The sequence below is a fragment of the Stomoxys calcitrans genome, chromosome 5 (assembly GCF_963082655.1).
Source record: "Stomoxys calcitrans chromosome 5, idStoCalc2.1, whole genome shotgun sequence".
In the NCBI taxonomy this organism is placed as follows: Eukaryota; Metazoa; Arthropoda; class Insecta; order Diptera; family Muscidae; genus Stomoxys; species Stomoxys calcitrans.
In genome coordinates this window covers 26,944,071-26,959,390 of record NC_081556.1, presented here as the reverse complement: position 1 = coordinate 26,959,390, position 15,320 = coordinate 26,944,071, and the positions used below count along the sequence as shown (strand labels likewise).

Sequence of the window (15,320 nt, the reverse complement as noted above, 5' to 3'; positions counted from 1 at the left end):
AATGTCGGGGGGCTAAATACTGTAACAAGGGATCCCACTGCTTCAAATTTCAGGAAAAAAGGGCTTAGTTATGATATTGACTGTACCTGGTACATCTGTTAAGGGATCTATTCCAAATTTCATAAATTCTTGGTATGGCTTTTGTATGTCTTTAATACAGTGATATAGGCTAGGTGCATACAAATAAGGTCAGATACAATTCATACTTCGATGTTAAGAGTGCACTGTAACAACGAAAATGGTTAGTAAATGCATGCAAATGAGCTCAAATCGATGTATAGGAAATGTATGAACTCAGTATTTCTTATGGGGAGATCGGTATAAAGATTGCTATATCAAGATATAGGTCAAATTTGAACTTTAGGCTGTGATTTCAACAAACAGACGGTCGGACATATCTATATCGTTTATGAATATAACGATCTATTGTAGTATGTACACTTTGTAGGGTTAAAAAATATAATTTTATGGGCTGCAAATGGAATGGTCAAATGGCCAACACTTCGGTAATAGACATAAAAGCATAAACCGCATTTTTGCTCGTAGAACATTGGGTAGGTTTCGGTCGGGTTTGGTAGGATTTTTCTTAAATTTTGGTAGGACATAATTTTCTTGAGTGGCAACACTGATTGTAAGTCCTACACTAAAAAGGGGTAGTGAAGCGGACCGCCGAGTTACTTGTCTGATATATAGATATTTCAATATCTTCCACAATTTGTATGTTTTAAAAGTTCTCGGTCTCGATTTATTAAAAATTTATTTCCCATACCGGGAATCGAACCCGGGCCTTCTGGGTGAAAGCCAGATATCCTAGCCACTAGACCATATGGGATATACATATGTAAGCAACATTTAATTTTACATAAGTAAAACTGTGTGTTGTCTTAACAAATTTTACACTTTGCCACAACAACATGGAAATACCCATAACATGCCATTTCGAATCTGTTCATCACACAACTGCATAGGTGCTGCCACCATAGGCAGCCCCTACATACCATTCTATTTATACCTCTTTAGTCGTTCACTCACTGTGCAATGTTTGGTCATTTCCTTTCGGAGACGACCTCCACGCATTCATTGTGATTAACGCATTTTTCGGCCAGTGACTTAGAGTCTGAGTGACGTTGATTAATAACAAAACTTAACTTAACTGCATGTGCATAGTAATTTTTCCAAAGTAAACAACATTAACTTTGAAATTGCCTCAAAGAAAATAATTTTCCAGTCTTTACAAAGAAATCGACACAGTCAGCGGCTTCGTTGGCGATAGCAATCTTTGGGATTATTGGGATATTTTTTATAGCTTCTTGAAGTTGTTTTACAGGTGCGGCATTTCGATAATTGGCAAAATATAAATAGGTCATAGTTAGCAATCAAAAATTTTATACGTCGAAAAAGATAATTAAACGGAATTAAGATTTTTATTGCGAAAAGCATAACAATATGTGTTGGGTGAAAGCCACAAGCTACCATTTTGCCATTTTAAACTTGGCATTATGGTTTTTTCCTGAAGGTGGAATACAACGTTGTAGGTATTTCGAAAATTCAAATACTTTGGTGGTTGACTGATTTGCCATATGACATTGACAAATGAATCCCAATCCTATTTATCATAATGAATGGAAAACCATTTTTCGCAGCAAAAAGGTGCAAAAAACGTGTTTTTCAATTTCCGTGGAAACTGATTTTGATCGATTGTACTTGCTATATACCTACTTGTAATTTGGGAAAGGTGAACGAAAACCCAAATGGTCGTTAATGACAAATAAAATAAATATAAAAAAACTATTTCCCATACCGGGAATCGAACCCGGGCCTTCTGGGTGAAAGCCAGATATCCTAGCCACTAGACCATATGGGATACGTTAGTTCTGCTGCTTAAATGCAGTTTTGTACATGGCGCTTTTGTATCAGAAAATTTTACTTTTCAATGATAGCATGCTTAATTCTCAAGCTTTTATAAAAGCGTGGGTTTAACTTGAATTAATTTTGAACAAACACTCGAGGTATATTGCTTCACATGAGTTAAACAATGTTGACAATGTAGCGATTTCGTTACAACCATTGTGTGTAAAGGTAAATTAAAAAAAAAAAATGATGGAATAATTTCAGCAGCTAATGTGATGCACATTGGTATATCAGTGACATACAGTAGTAATTTTTATACCATCCACCGAAGGATGAGGGTATATTCATTTTGTCATTCCGTTTGCAACAAATCGAAATATCCATATCCCAACCTATATAGTATACATATTTTTGATCATAGTAAAAATCTAAGACGATCTATCCATGTCCGTCCATCTGTCCATCCGTCTGTCTGTTGAAATCACGCTACAGGTAGAGATATTGAACTGAAACTTAGCACAGATTCGTTTTTATACCCTTCACCACCACTGTGGTACAGGGTATTATAAGTTTGTGCATTTGTTTGCAACGCAAAGAAGGAGAAGAGCTAGACCCATTGATAAGTATACCGATCGACTCAAAATCATCTGATTCGATTTAGTCATGTCCGTCTGTCCGTCCGTCTGTGAGTCCATGTATTCTTGTAATCAAAGTGCAAGTCTTATTTATTGTTCAATCATTACGAAATTTTGCACATATTTTTTTGGACGAACGCTATTGATTTTGGTTAAAATCGGTTCAGATTTAGATATAGCTCCCATATATATGTATCGCCCCATTTGCACTTAAATGACCGTAGTAGCAACAACTTTTATCCGATCTGCACAAAATTCGGCATGGGCTGTTTTGTTGCTAATCTGCAAAAATTCATTACAATCGGTTCAGATTTAGATATAGCTCCCATATATATGTATCGCCCGATTTGCACTTAAATGGCCGTAGTAGCAACAATTTTCAACCTATCTGCACAAAATTTGGCACGGGCAGCTTTGTTACTGTTTGCGAAGTTTCATTAGAATCGGTTCAAATTAGCATGTAGCACCCATAAATATTTATTCTCTCATATACATATATATTTATATATTGCCCGAATTTATAATTGTAGGGTTTGTGTAGGGTATTATATAGTCGGTTCCGCCCGACTTTTGCCTTCTAGAAATTAAATTTTTACAAAATTTCCTGTAGAAATCCGATTTAGACCCTTAGAAGTGGAATATTGACAAAAATTCTTACTGAAATTAAAATTTTACAAAATTTCCTATAGAATGAAATTTTTATAAATTTCGACCACATTTTCTAGAAGTTTCCTATAGAGAATTCTTAAAAAAATGTATATTTCTGCTTATTAAATTAGAATTATTAAAAAACAAACAAAACATAAATGTTTCGTACTTTCATTCTATGATTGTGATTAAAAAAATAGTCGTGAGAAAAAAAAAATATTTTTCATATAAAATATAAAAAATGCTTTGTCAGAAGTGGGATTTGAACCCACGCCCTCAGAGAGGACCAGAACGCTCACAACCCCAGCAACTGAGGTAAGATTACTCTTGAGTCTGGCGCCTTAGACCGCTCGGCCATCCTGACATATGCGTTAAAGTAGAATGTTGATAAAATTCTTGACAAAATTTCCTATAGAAATGAAATTTTGACAAAATTTCCTATAGAAATGAAATTTTGACAAAATTTCCTATAGAAATGAAATTTTGACAAAATTTCCTATAGAAATGAAATTTTGACAAAATTTCCTATAGAAATGAAATTTTGACAGAATTTTTCTATAGATATGAAATTTTGACAAAATTTTCTATAAACATTAAATTTTGACAAATTTTCCTATAGAATTGAAGTTTTGACAAAATTTGGGACTAACATTTCGGAGTGTTCCAAACGGAATGACGAAATTAGTAAACCCCTATACTACGGTGTCGGAAATAAAAAAGTTTGTCAGAAGTGGGATTTGAACCCACGCCCTCAGAGAGGACCAGAACGCTCACAACCCCAGCAACTGAGGTAAGATTACTCTTGAGTCTGGCGCCTTAGACCGCTCGGCCATCCTGACATATGCGTTAAAGTAGAATGTTGATAAAATTCTTGACAAAATTTCCTATAGAAATGAAATTTTGACAAAATTTCCTATAGAAATGAAATTTTGACAAAATTTCCTATAGAAATGAAATTTTGACAAAATTTCCTATAGAAATGAAATTTTGTCAAAATTACATATAGAAATGAAATTTTGACAAAATTTCCTATAGAAATGAAATTTTGACAAAATTTCCTATAGAAATGAAATTTTGACAGAATTTTTCTATAGATATGAAATTTTGACAAAATTTTCTATAAACATAAAATTTTGACAAATTTTCCTATAGAAATGAAGTTTTGACAAAATTTGGGACTAACATTTCGGAGTGTTCCAAACGGAATGACGAAATTAGTAAACCCCTATACTACGGTGTCGGAAATAAAAAAGTTTGTCAGAAGTGGGATTTGAACCCACGCCCTCAGAGAGGACCAGAACGCTCATAACCCCAGCAACTGAGGTAAGATTACTCTTGAGTCTGGCGCCTTAGACCGCTCGGCCATCCTGACATATGCATTAAAGTGGAATGTTGATTAAATTCTTGACAAAATTTTTCTATAGAAATGAAATTAAAAAAAAAAATCTATAGAAATGAAATTTTGACAAAATTTCCTACAGAAATGAAATTTTGACGAAATTTCCTATAAACATTAAATTTTGACAAATTTTCCTATAGAAATGAAATTTTGACAAAATTTGGGACTAACATTTCGGAGTGTTGCAAACGGAATGACGAAATTAGTATACCCCTATCCTACGGTGGCGGAAATAAAAAAGTTTGTCAGAAGTGGGATTTGAACCCACGCCCTCAGAGAGGACCAGAACGCTCACAACCCCAGCAACTGAGGTAAGATTTACTCTTGAGTCTGGCGCCTTAGACCGCTCGGCCATCCTGACATATGCACTAAAGTGGAATTGTGGTAAAATTCTTATAGAAATTAAATTTTTACAAAATTTCCTATAGAAATGATATTTTGACAAAATTTTCTACAGAAATGATATGTTGACAAACTTTCCTACTGAAATCAAATTTTTAAAAACTTTCCTATAGAAATGAAATTTTGACAAAATTTTCTATATAAATGAAATTTTGACAAAATTACCTATATAAATGAAATTTTGTCAAAATTACATATAGAAATGAAATTTTGACAAAATGTTCTGTAAAGATGAATTTTTTACAAAATTTTCTAAAGAAATGAAATTTTGTCAAAATTTTCTAAAGAAATGAAATTTTGTCAAAATTTCCTACAGAAATGAAATTTTGGCAAAATTTCCCACAGAAATGAAATTTTAGCAAAATTTCCCACAGAAATGAAATTTCGACAAACTTTCCTATCAAAATAAAATTTTTACAAAATTTCCTATAGAAATGTAGTTTTGACCAATTTTCCTATAAAAATCGAAGTTTGCCCTCTCTAGAAGCTCAAGAAGTCAAATCCGGAGATCAGTTTATAAGGTAGCTATATCAGGTTAAGGCTGATTTGGACTATACTTTTTCAGTTGTTGAAAGTCATACCAAAATGACAAGTGGAAAATTTCAGCCAAATCGGATAAGAATTGCGCCCTCTAGAAGCTCAAGAAGTTTAATCGGGACCGATTTAGTTCATTTACAGTCCTAACCGACCCACACTTATAAGAAGTATTTGTGCAAAATTTCAAGGGCCTAGCTTTACTCCTTCAAAATTACGCGCTAACGAAAAAAAGAAGAACGGATATTGCTAGATCGACCTAAATTGTCATGACGAACAAGATTATATATACTTAAAGGGGTCTTAGATTAACATTTCGAGGTGTTACAAACGGAATGACGTAATTAGTATACCCCTATCCGACGGTGGCGGAAATGAAAAAGTTTGTCAGAAGTGGGATTTGAACCCACGCCCTCAGAGAGGACCAGAACGCTCATAACCCCAGCGATTGAGGTAAGATTACTCTTGAGTCTGGCGCCTTAGACCGCTCGGCCATCCTGACATGTGCAAAATATCAAAGATTGACAAAATTACCTATAAATTTAAATTTTGACAAAATTTCCTATAAAATGAAATTTTTACAAAATTTCCTATAGCAACGAAATTTTAACTAATTTTCCTATAGAATTGAAAATTTGACAAAATTTCCTAAGGTAATGGAATTTTGATATTATTTTCCGTAGATATGAAATTTTGAAAAAATTTCGTATACATATGAAATTTTGAAAAAATTTTCTACAGATATGAAATTTTGAAAAAATTTCCCAATTTATAAAATTTTAAAAAAATTTCCTATACAAATGTCAAAATTACATTTCTTTGCGAAATTTTGCCAAAATTTCCTATGGAAATCATATTTTGACAAAATGTTATTATAGAAATGAAATTTTGAAAATAATTTCGTTAGAATTGAAATTTTGCAAAAATTTCTTAATAGAAATGAAATTTACAAAAAAATTCCTATAAAAATAAAGTTTTGCAAAATTAATATAACAATATTTAAAAAACAGATTTTGTCAGAAGTGGGATTTGAACCCACGCCCTCAGAGAGGACCAGAACGCTCATGACCCCAGCGACTGAGGTAAGATTACTCTTGAGTCTGGCGCCTTAGACCGCTCGGCCATCCTGACATATGCAAAATGTCGAATTCTGACAAAATTTACTATAGAAGTGAAGTTTCCTATAGAAATGAAATTTTGAAAAAATTTTCGTTAGTATTGCAATTTTGCAAAAATTTCCTTAATAGAAATTAAATTTATAAAAAAAAATCCTATAGAAATTTAATTTTGACAAAATTAATGTAATACTAATAAAAAAAAATAATTTTGTCAGAAGTGGGATTTGAACCCACGCCCTCAGAGAGGACCAGAACGCTCACACAACCCCAGCGACTGAGGTAAGATTACTCTTGAGTCTGGCGCCTTAGACCGCTCGGCCATCCTGACATGTAATGATCGTGTGTAATAATTCACACACAACGCTTTGACTTTAACGAACAAAAATGTGGTCAGTTATTTCAATGAGAATAAAAAATAATTGCCTTTGATATTTTGTTGTTGATATTTTTTTATAACTAAAGAATTAATTTGATTTGAAAATTATTGGATATTGAAAATAAAGTAACTTTATCAAATTTTCCATGCTGGTATTAGCTTATGTTATATATCTTTGACATTATCATTCCGAATTATTAGATACGTTAATTTCCATTTTCTTATAGATATAGACCAGATCGGTCCATGTTTAGATATAACTCACATACGTGAGGCATATTTCTCACTCATGGGCATAATGCACCTCTGGCGAAAATTTCGTTCCCAAAAAATAACATTGACATATATTAATGGGTCGATTATGGATGTCAACCCAACTTCAGTTGCGTTGCCAACGGCCAAATTCGTTACAAAAATTTTCATTTTTGTATTGAGCTACGTTATTTGTTACAAATTTCTTAGTAGCTGAATTTTAACAACAAATTTTAAAAAGCGTGCTAAGTTCGGCCGGGCCAAATCTTGAGAACCCACCAACATGGATTCTGCTAAAACTATACAAAATAAGTTTAGTTGAAGGGCAAAATTTAATTCTACATACTAAACTTCTGTCAAACCAGCAAAAACTAAAGCTTCTAGGAACCGAACGGTTTATATGGGAGCTATATGTTATTGACTGATTTGGACCGTACTTGGCACAGTTGTTTAAAGTCATAACAGAACATGGCATGCAAAATATCAGCCACATCGGACAAAAATTGGGACTTGTAAGGACTCAAGAATTCAAATCGGGAGATCGGATTATATGGGAGTTATATCAGGTTATGGACCGATTCGGACCGTAGTTGGCACTGTTGTTGGAAGTTAGAACAGAACACTACATGCAAAATTTCCAAATCGGACAAAAATTGCAGCTTCCAAGGGTTCATGAAATCAAATCGGTTTATATGAGAGCTTATATCAGATTATTGGCCGATTGGGACCGTACTTAACACAGTTATTGAAAGTCATAACGGAACACTACGTGCAAAATGTCAGCCAAATCGGCCACAGGTTGCGGCTACCAGGGGCTCAAGAAGTCAAATCGGAAGGTCGTTTTAAATGGGAGCTATATCTAAATCTGAACCGATATGGCGTATTTGCAATCCTCAACGACCTGCATCGATATTAAGTAACTGTGCAAAATTTCAAGCGGCTAGATTTACGCGTTTGACCTCTATCGTGATTTCAACAGACGGACGGGCATGGCTAGAACGACGATCAAAAATATATATACTCTATGGGGTCTTAGACGAATATTTCAAGGTGTTACAAACGGCTAAACCCCTTTTGTCGAAAACAATTTAATTTCTAAAATTTTTGGGGGAGTGAGGCGACCTATCTGGGTGGTGCTTAGCCCACCCCTTTCCATGCTTATGGTTCTGTCTTAAATTTGATCATCCAAATATTGGTCTTAGACCTGTAAAGTATATATGTTCTTAATTGTAATGGTATATCAAGTGAATTTGGAGATGCCTGTCTGTTTAGCGAAAGCGTATTAACTTTAGGAGGTAAAGCTAGGCACTTGACATTTTGCACGAATGCCTACTATTAGTGTAAATCGGTTTGGATTTCAAATAACCCACAATTTTAAATAGATCCCATATTAACCGATATCCCTAATCTGACTTCTTTAACTCCATGTCGACGCTATAATAATCCGATTTGTTTGAAACTTTAGACATGGTGCTTTGCTGTGACTTTCACCATCCAAGTACCGATAACCCATTAGCGAAAGAAGTGAAAGTGCTAAATTTTTAGACAATTAATCCATAAACCGCGGGAAGTATGTCCTGAAAATTTCGTTTGAGGTGCGTGATCCACTTCGACTGAGATTCATTTTGAGACCTATTTCTTTTAATGCCAAGTGTGGTCCGAATCGCGTTTTAAACTGCTATATGCTCCCATACAAAACGACCTTATAATTTATCTTCTTCAGCAACTAATGTTCGCAATTCGTACGAGATTCGAATGTGTATTGCTTGTTGAGTTTTAACACGACTTCTAGAACTCATGGCAAGTGTGAACTGTATAGATCTACAAAGTGATAGGCACCCATTTGCAATCACTTCCAACATCCAAAAAATCATATACTAATTGATTTCTTCCTTTAAAACATCTTGCAGAGAACTCACCGAACTTTAACTAATTAATTAACAAAGATCATTACGCACAGCTTTCATCTAATTACTTTTAATATTTTATATGCAAACAAAAAAAAATTTCCCTTTTTCATTCTATAACTTTGGTTAAAAAATATTCAATAGAAAAAAATTTTGAAAAAAAAAGATTTTTAATAAAAAGAGTTTGTCAGAAGTGGGATTTGAACCCACGCCCTCAGAGAGGACCAGAACGCTCACAACCCCAGCGACTGAGGTAAGATTACTCTTGAGTCTGGCGCCTTAGACCGCTCGGCCATCCTGACTTGTGCACAACGAACAACAAAATGCACACATACGCTTTGCACCATTCAACCATGAAGCTATGTATACACAAAGCAGCGTGGTGTGGTGTCATTTGCCCATGACATCATCCACCACCGTATGTGTTGTCAAGAATAAATAACTCATTCCAAATGTATGTAGTGTTGTTGTTGAGTGTTTTCGTTTGTTCTCGATGGGTATATTTAACCATAAAAATATAAATTTTTCAGTGTCACTTTGTTGTGGAACCACTATGTTATGAGGTGTAAATTTACACATATCCCATATGGTCTAGTGGCTAGGATATCTGGCTTTCACCCAGAAGGCCCGGGTTCGATTCCCGGTATGGGAAGTTTTTTGTTATAATATGATTTGCATTGAGTTGATAAATTAGGTATAGTTGCTATTGTGTGTGTGTGTGGCCCAAAATGAAACGACAGAATATTCACGTGGTGAGTGTGAGGGTTTTTGATCTTCACATTTGCAATGCGCAAAAAACTAAAAAGAATTGAAGCGAAAAACAGCACAACCTACTTTGCCAAGTGCTCTTGAAAGACTGAACAGTTTCATATTCTCATGTAACATACATACATACATATGTCTGTGGTAGGTATACGTTTTGCAAGTATCAATAAGGTAGACAAACTATGTATGAGAATTAGGGGAGGGGAGCGCAACAACACAACTCGATAGACTTGAAAATCAACAATAACAATGAAACCAACGTCAATCATATGAAATTGATGGAAAATTATTAGTTTAAAACGCTTTGGTGCTTATTTCTTATTCATATGCATAATAAAGGGTTGGAATTTGTCGATGCATTAACGGTGCTGCATCGTGAAATGACTTTTGAATCAGTTTTTTGATAAGCAAATTAGGTTTTTACATATCGACAGATGATAGCGGAAGAGTATGGTCAAATTAAACTCATACTAGAGGAAATGGGAGGCAAATGTTACTTTAAGAGTTATCGAGTAAATATATTAATACATATGAATACAAGAAAAAATGGATATAATATGTACCCATAGTATAATAATAACTGAAGACTAATAAGTGCTTGTAGTTCAAAGAAAACAAAAAAACAAAAAAAAAATGCTTTGCCGAACAGTGTTGATTACTTGATATTATATCCCATATGGTCTAGTGGCTAGGATATCTGGCTTTCACCCAGAAGGCCCGGGTTCGATTCCCGGTATGGGAAGATTTTTTATATATTTGATGAGGGTATTGAGCAGAGAAGGACAATATAAAATATGCTAATTCTATGTATGGACCAACTTTTTTAATATAAAAATTAAAAGATCCTTTTGCGTCTATTATTGAAACAGCTTTCAAGAACACTTTTACTGCCATAAACACCGACATTTTTGCCCTCGATTTGTTCGTGGAATTGTCAGCTGATTTTTTTTTGGAACAAAAACGGCTAATATCAATGCATTGGCGAATAAATCGAAGGATAACAGATTAATGATTATGACAGTTAATTTCCTAAACAGACAACATATGACCTAATGTAAACAGAGTTTGAAAACTGTAAGAAGTACATATTTAACCTCTTCTTATCCTTTGTTTTAAACTGCTCAAATATTGTAGATTTTGGAAAATTTTATGTCTTGGATTCTTAGCAGTCGTTTCAAACAATTTTGAAGAATAAACAAGAAAATTACGCATATTGTTATTTCTTCTTTATATCCCATATGGTCTAGTGGCTAGGATATCTGGCTTTCACCCAGAAGGCCCGGGTTCGATTCCCGGTATGGGAAGATATTTTTTTAAATCAACATTAAATTTTAATAGCTATTTCCAAGTAACTATGAAAATATATATATATTTTTCCGAAAAATAAATTCACTTTACAATGAAATTGGTTTTACTCTCCCCCTATGCGATTTGAGAACTAGTAAGAGCTGTGAGATTTTAAATGGATCGTATTATATCCCATATGGTCTAGTGGCTAGGATATCTGGCTTTCACCCAGAAGGCCCGGGTTCGATTCCCGGTATGGGAAGTTTTTTTCTAAAAAAAAAACTTTGGTTAAAATAAATTGCCTAAGTGTACCTGACGTACCATATTTCTGCGATTCCGGTAAACATTTTAGGCTTCGATGGTCACGAAGTCTTATTGGGGAATCTGTTTACATGGGGCTGGCTGTTGTTAGGGTAAAATTATCATCATAAAAACTAAAATCCATAAAGTAAACACCAAATAATTGTCCGTTATTTAGTTGACGATTTTCTTTTCGCTTGCGAAAACAGCTGATTTTAATGATGTCGATTATAGGGACCCCAAAGTCGACTTTCGATTAATCGACTTTTTTTTGTAACAAAAGTCGTAGTCGTCTTTCAATGACTAACAAGTCGAATAATCGATTTTGAAAGTCGAAAAGATAGCTGAACAGAGATACAACTTTTGCTTTGTTTATCTTGCCGATAGTTATGTTTCTAGTTTTTCTGAGATGTATTTGAATACTTTATTTTCAAGTGCTACGATTCATTGCTTTTGGTTTATTCTTGTTGCCATAAATTTATTTTTAAATGGAATAATTCTTTAAACGGAAGGCACAATTTGGTAATATCATTTCATGGTTGAATCGATTTGATGAACTTCGGCAGCGGTATTCAGGTGGTTTAAGTGTAAGATGCAGCTTAATAGTTTTATGTTTAAGGGAGGCAAGTTTTGGCACAAATGTATTTTTTAGCCATTAAGAGTTTATGTTCGTGGATGCGCTGTATAGGACTATATATTTTCATTGCCCCCATAAAGACTAGGTACCATATCTGAAATCTTCAGATCTTTAAAGGCGTATTTAATATTCGATGCTGCTGAAGTTTGGAAACATTTGTTATAATTTACACTTCTCAATCCATATTTTGATATAGCCACCATATAGATCGATTTCTAGATTAAACATTTTAAGCCTATGAAATGCGTACTCCGTTAAGAAAGTTCATCGCGCGCTTCTTCCATATTATGATCAGAGCTCATTTTTGGCTCAATGGGTACGTAAATAGGCTGAATTGTCGATTTTGTAGTGAAGACCACGTAGAAGCATTGCAAAAGATACCAACGCATCGGGAAAAGACACAATTTGTTGCGGTTTATGGGTTGGTGACATCATTGGACCGTATATGTTCAAAGATGATGAGAATCGTAATGTAACTGTGAATGGTGAGCGCTAACGTCAGTTGATATCCAAAATGCAAGACCTTTACTTGCATGACATGTGGTTTCATCAAGACGGTGACACATGTCACGCAGCACGCGTAACAATGGACTTATTGAGAGGCGAGTTCGATGAACACTTAAGTTCACGTTCGGGACCGGTTAATTGGCAGCCTGGATCGTGAGATTTAACACCTTTAGACTATTTTTTTGTGGGGCTATGTTAAAGCTCATGTCTATACAGACAAGGCCGCTTCAATTGACGAATTGGAAGGCAACATTGAAGCAATTTACCGGTCGGAATGTTGGAAAAAGTATGCCACAATTGGACTAAGCAGATGGACCATTTGAGGCACAGTCACGGTCAACATTTGCTTTTCAAATAATCTTCAAACATTAAATTATATGGATCGTACCATCGATTCAAATAAAGGTTTCATGCTTTTTTTGGAATTTTGTGTTTTTTTTTTTTTTTTGAAAAATTTCCTATAGCTCTTAAAAAATCATCCTTTATAATGCCGGAAAAAATTTCACTTATTAATTGATCAATATGCATTTTTTCTATTTTTAAAACATAAAAAAAGACGACTTTACGCTCAATGCCTTTGGTCTCTGCTCTTCTCGGCGTTAACTATGTTATGCACGAGCTTTTTTGTATTAACTTGATTACGAATTTTTCGGTAAAGGCACCGAAATTGAAAATTTCTGAACGTGTAATGGCAGCTTAAGAAAAGTATTGGGGATATATAAAGTGACGTCACATACAGCAAAGCACATGTCGTATAAGGCATCTTAAGCTCTATGATAATACAACCATTATTTTTATACAATTTAAAGATGGCAACACTACTGTTAAGAGGTGGAGCGCCCTCTAGTGAAGTATATAATTACTATACAAAATTTTGGTGTATGGCTATAATAATCTCATAGTGTCAATTGAAGCCGCTAGGTGTCATTTTAACTTTTTGTTTATTTAGAAGCGTGAGACAATGTAGAGGTATATCCCATATGGTCTAGTGGCTAGGATATCTGGCTTTCACCCAGAAGGCCCGGGTTCGATTCCCGGTATGGGAACTTTTTCCAACACGCAAATTGAGTTTTTGCAAAATTTCAGCATATTTTTTTTTATTTTTCATTTCAAAACAAACATTAATAACACTGTGGAACAAAATTCAACTTTTTTCAAAAAAGAAAAGAAAAAACTGTAGAATATGAAAGAAGAGGCAAAAGGCCAAAACACGTGTATGGGCGTTTCGAAAGTTTACATCGAAAAGTAACCAAACACGAGGGGGAAGCTTTCCCCTTCTGGACATTTTTCTAAATATTCGGCGTACGATAACTTGTAATCTCTCATTCATTCATTTTAGGTGTATAGTGTATTTGGCAATATTACTGACAAGTCTAAGAGCATTATTATTGTTGAACATTTTAACCCTCAACCAACTTACTAAAGCGGTCTTTTTGGTCCCTTTGTTAAAAAAGCGTAAAAATAGCATTTAAAATGATTTTGTGGCTGATAAAAACGTTCGCTATGAAATTCTGCTATAGGCTTTCGAAAATTCCAAAATCCAAACATAATCTGAAAGCCAGAAGTCATTAAAAATGTAAAGCACATTTGAGGGACTATATGTAGCTTCTACTACGTTGGTGCCAGACTCGCATATAATACTTCATTTTAGAAAGATGGCGTCAAAGACAAAAATGTTCCCTACCAATCGTGAAAACCTCGATATCAACTTTGGCAAAAAAATACAAAATTGTTTTCAACTTTGATACCCATCGCCGAGGGATAGGGGTATATTTATTTTGTCATTCCATCTGCAACACATCAAAATATCCACTTCCGACCCTCTAAAGTATATATATTCTTGATCGTCGTAAAAATCTAAGACGATCTAACCATGTCAGTCCGTCTGTATGTTGAAATCATGCTACAGTCTTTAAAAATTGAGATATTGAGCTGAAACTTTGCACATATTTTTTTCATGTCTATAATCAGGTTAAGTTAGAAGATGGGCTATATCGGACTATATTTTGATATAGTCCCCATATAGACCGATCCGCCGATTTAAGCCTAGGTCGCTCTAATAGCAGAGAAAATCTTTTCTTATATCCTTTTTTGCCTAAGAAGAGATGCCGGGAAAAGAACTCGACAAATGCGATCCATGGTGGAGGGTATAAAAGATTCGGCCCGGCCGAACTTAGTTTTTGCCTAAGAAGAGATGCCGAGAAAAGAGCTCGACAAATGCGATCCATGGTGGAGGGTATATAAGATTCGGCCCGGCCGAACTTAGCACGCTTTTACTTGTTCAAATTGTCTCCGATCTCTCGATTTCAGGTCTTGGGCCCATATGGGCGCATTTATTATAAGATTTTGCCAAAATTTGGAACAGTTAGCTGCTATAGGCCCTTCGACATCCTTCTTCAATTTTACCCACATCGGTTCAGATTTGGATATAGCTGCTTTATAGACCCATCACTCGGTTTAAGGTTTTGGACCCAAAAAAGGCGCATTTATTGTCCGATTTCGCCGAAATTTGGGACAGTGAGTTGTGTTAGGCCCCTCGACATTGTCCTTCAATTTGGCTCAGATCAGTTTAGATTTGGATATAGCTGCCATATAGACCGATCTCTCAATTTAAAATCTTGGGACCACAAAAGGCATATTTATTGTCCGATTTCGGCGGAAATTGGGAAAGTAAGTTCTGTTAGGCTCTTAAACATCCTGTT

General features: G+C 34.7%; 15 non-coding genes across 15 annotated transcripts; 5 read left to right on the top strand and 10 right to left on the bottom strand.

Annotated features, from left to right (window-relative positions):
• Positions 1-760: 760 nt before the first annotated feature.
• Positions 761-832, bottom strand: Trnae-uuc (transfer RNA glutamic acid (anticodon UUC)). The gene has a single exon. It is a non-coding gene; the product is annotated as a tRNA-Glu (tRNA).
• Positions 833-1,792: 960 nt separating this feature from the next.
• Trnae-uuc (transfer RNA glutamic acid (anticodon UUC)) lies at positions 1,793-1,864 on the bottom strand. Its single transcript has one exon. It is a non-coding gene; the product is annotated as a tRNA-Glu (tRNA).
• Positions 1,865-3,381: 1,517 nt separating this feature from the next.
• On the bottom strand, positions 3,382-3,498 carry Trnal-caa (transfer RNA leucine (anticodon CAA)). Its single transcript has 2 exons — positions 3,461-3,498; positions 3,382-3,426 (listed from the first exon to the last, which is right to left on the bottom strand). It is a non-coding gene; the product is annotated as a tRNA-Leu (tRNA).
• A 358-nt stretch (positions 3,499-3,856) lies between these two features.
• Trnal-caa (transfer RNA leucine (anticodon CAA)) lies at positions 3,857-3,973 on the bottom strand. The gene is made up of 2 exons: positions 3,936-3,973; positions 3,857-3,901 (listed from the first exon to the last, which is right to left on the bottom strand). It is a non-coding gene; the product is annotated as a tRNA-Leu (tRNA).
• A 416-nt stretch (positions 3,974-4,389) lies between these two features.
• On the bottom strand, positions 4,390-4,506 carry Trnal-caa (transfer RNA leucine (anticodon CAA)). Its single transcript has 2 exons — positions 4,469-4,506; positions 4,390-4,434 (listed from the first exon to the last, which is right to left on the bottom strand). It is a non-coding gene; the product is annotated as a tRNA-Leu (tRNA).
• Positions 4,507-4,776: 270 nt separating this feature from the next.
• On the bottom strand, positions 4,777-4,894 carry Trnal-caa (transfer RNA leucine (anticodon CAA)). The gene is made up of 2 exons: positions 4,857-4,894; positions 4,777-4,821 (listed from the first exon to the last, which is right to left on the bottom strand). It is a non-coding gene; the product is annotated as a tRNA-Leu (tRNA).
• Positions 4,895-5,854: 960 nt separating this feature from the next.
• Positions 5,855-5,971, bottom strand: Trnal-caa (transfer RNA leucine (anticodon CAA)). Its single transcript has 2 exons — positions 5,934-5,971; positions 5,855-5,899 (listed from the first exon to the last, which is right to left on the bottom strand). It is a non-coding gene; the product is annotated as a tRNA-Leu (tRNA).
• Positions 5,972-6,483: 512 nt separating this feature from the next.
• On the bottom strand, positions 6,484-6,600 carry Trnal-caa (transfer RNA leucine (anticodon CAA)). Its single transcript has 2 exons — positions 6,563-6,600; positions 6,484-6,528 (listed from the first exon to the last, which is right to left on the bottom strand). It is a non-coding gene; the product is annotated as a tRNA-Leu (tRNA).
• A 196-nt stretch (positions 6,601-6,796) lies between these two features.
• Positions 6,797-6,915, bottom strand: Trnal-caa (transfer RNA leucine (anticodon CAA)). Its single transcript has 2 exons — positions 6,878-6,915; positions 6,797-6,841 (listed from the first exon to the last, which is right to left on the bottom strand). It is a non-coding gene; the product is annotated as a tRNA-Leu (tRNA).
• A 2,392-nt stretch (positions 6,916-9,307) lies between these two features.
• On the bottom strand, positions 9,308-9,424 carry Trnal-caa (transfer RNA leucine (anticodon CAA)). The gene is made up of 2 exons: positions 9,387-9,424; positions 9,308-9,352 (listed from the first exon to the last, which is right to left on the bottom strand). It is a non-coding gene; the product is annotated as a tRNA-Leu (tRNA).
• Positions 9,425-9,702: 278 nt separating this feature from the next.
• On the top strand, positions 9,703-9,774 carry Trnae-uuc (transfer RNA glutamic acid (anticodon UUC)). The gene has a single exon. It is a non-coding gene; the product is annotated as a tRNA-Glu (tRNA).
• A 783-nt stretch (positions 9,775-10,557) lies between these two features.
• On the top strand, positions 10,558-10,629 carry Trnae-uuc (transfer RNA glutamic acid (anticodon UUC)). Its single transcript has one exon. It is a non-coding gene; the product is annotated as a tRNA-Glu (tRNA).
• A 490-nt stretch (positions 10,630-11,119) lies between these two features.
• On the top strand, positions 11,120-11,191 carry Trnae-uuc (transfer RNA glutamic acid (anticodon UUC)). The gene has a single exon. It is a non-coding gene; the product is annotated as a tRNA-Glu (tRNA).
• A 173-nt stretch (positions 11,192-11,364) lies between these two features.
• Positions 11,365-11,436, top strand: Trnae-uuc (transfer RNA glutamic acid (anticodon UUC)). Its single transcript has one exon. It is a non-coding gene; the product is annotated as a tRNA-Glu (tRNA).
• Positions 11,437-13,592: 2,156 nt separating this feature from the next.
• Positions 13,593-13,664, top strand: Trnae-uuc (transfer RNA glutamic acid (anticodon UUC)). The gene has a single exon. It is a non-coding gene; the product is annotated as a tRNA-Glu (tRNA).
• Positions 13,665-15,320: the final 1,656 nt, after the last annotated feature.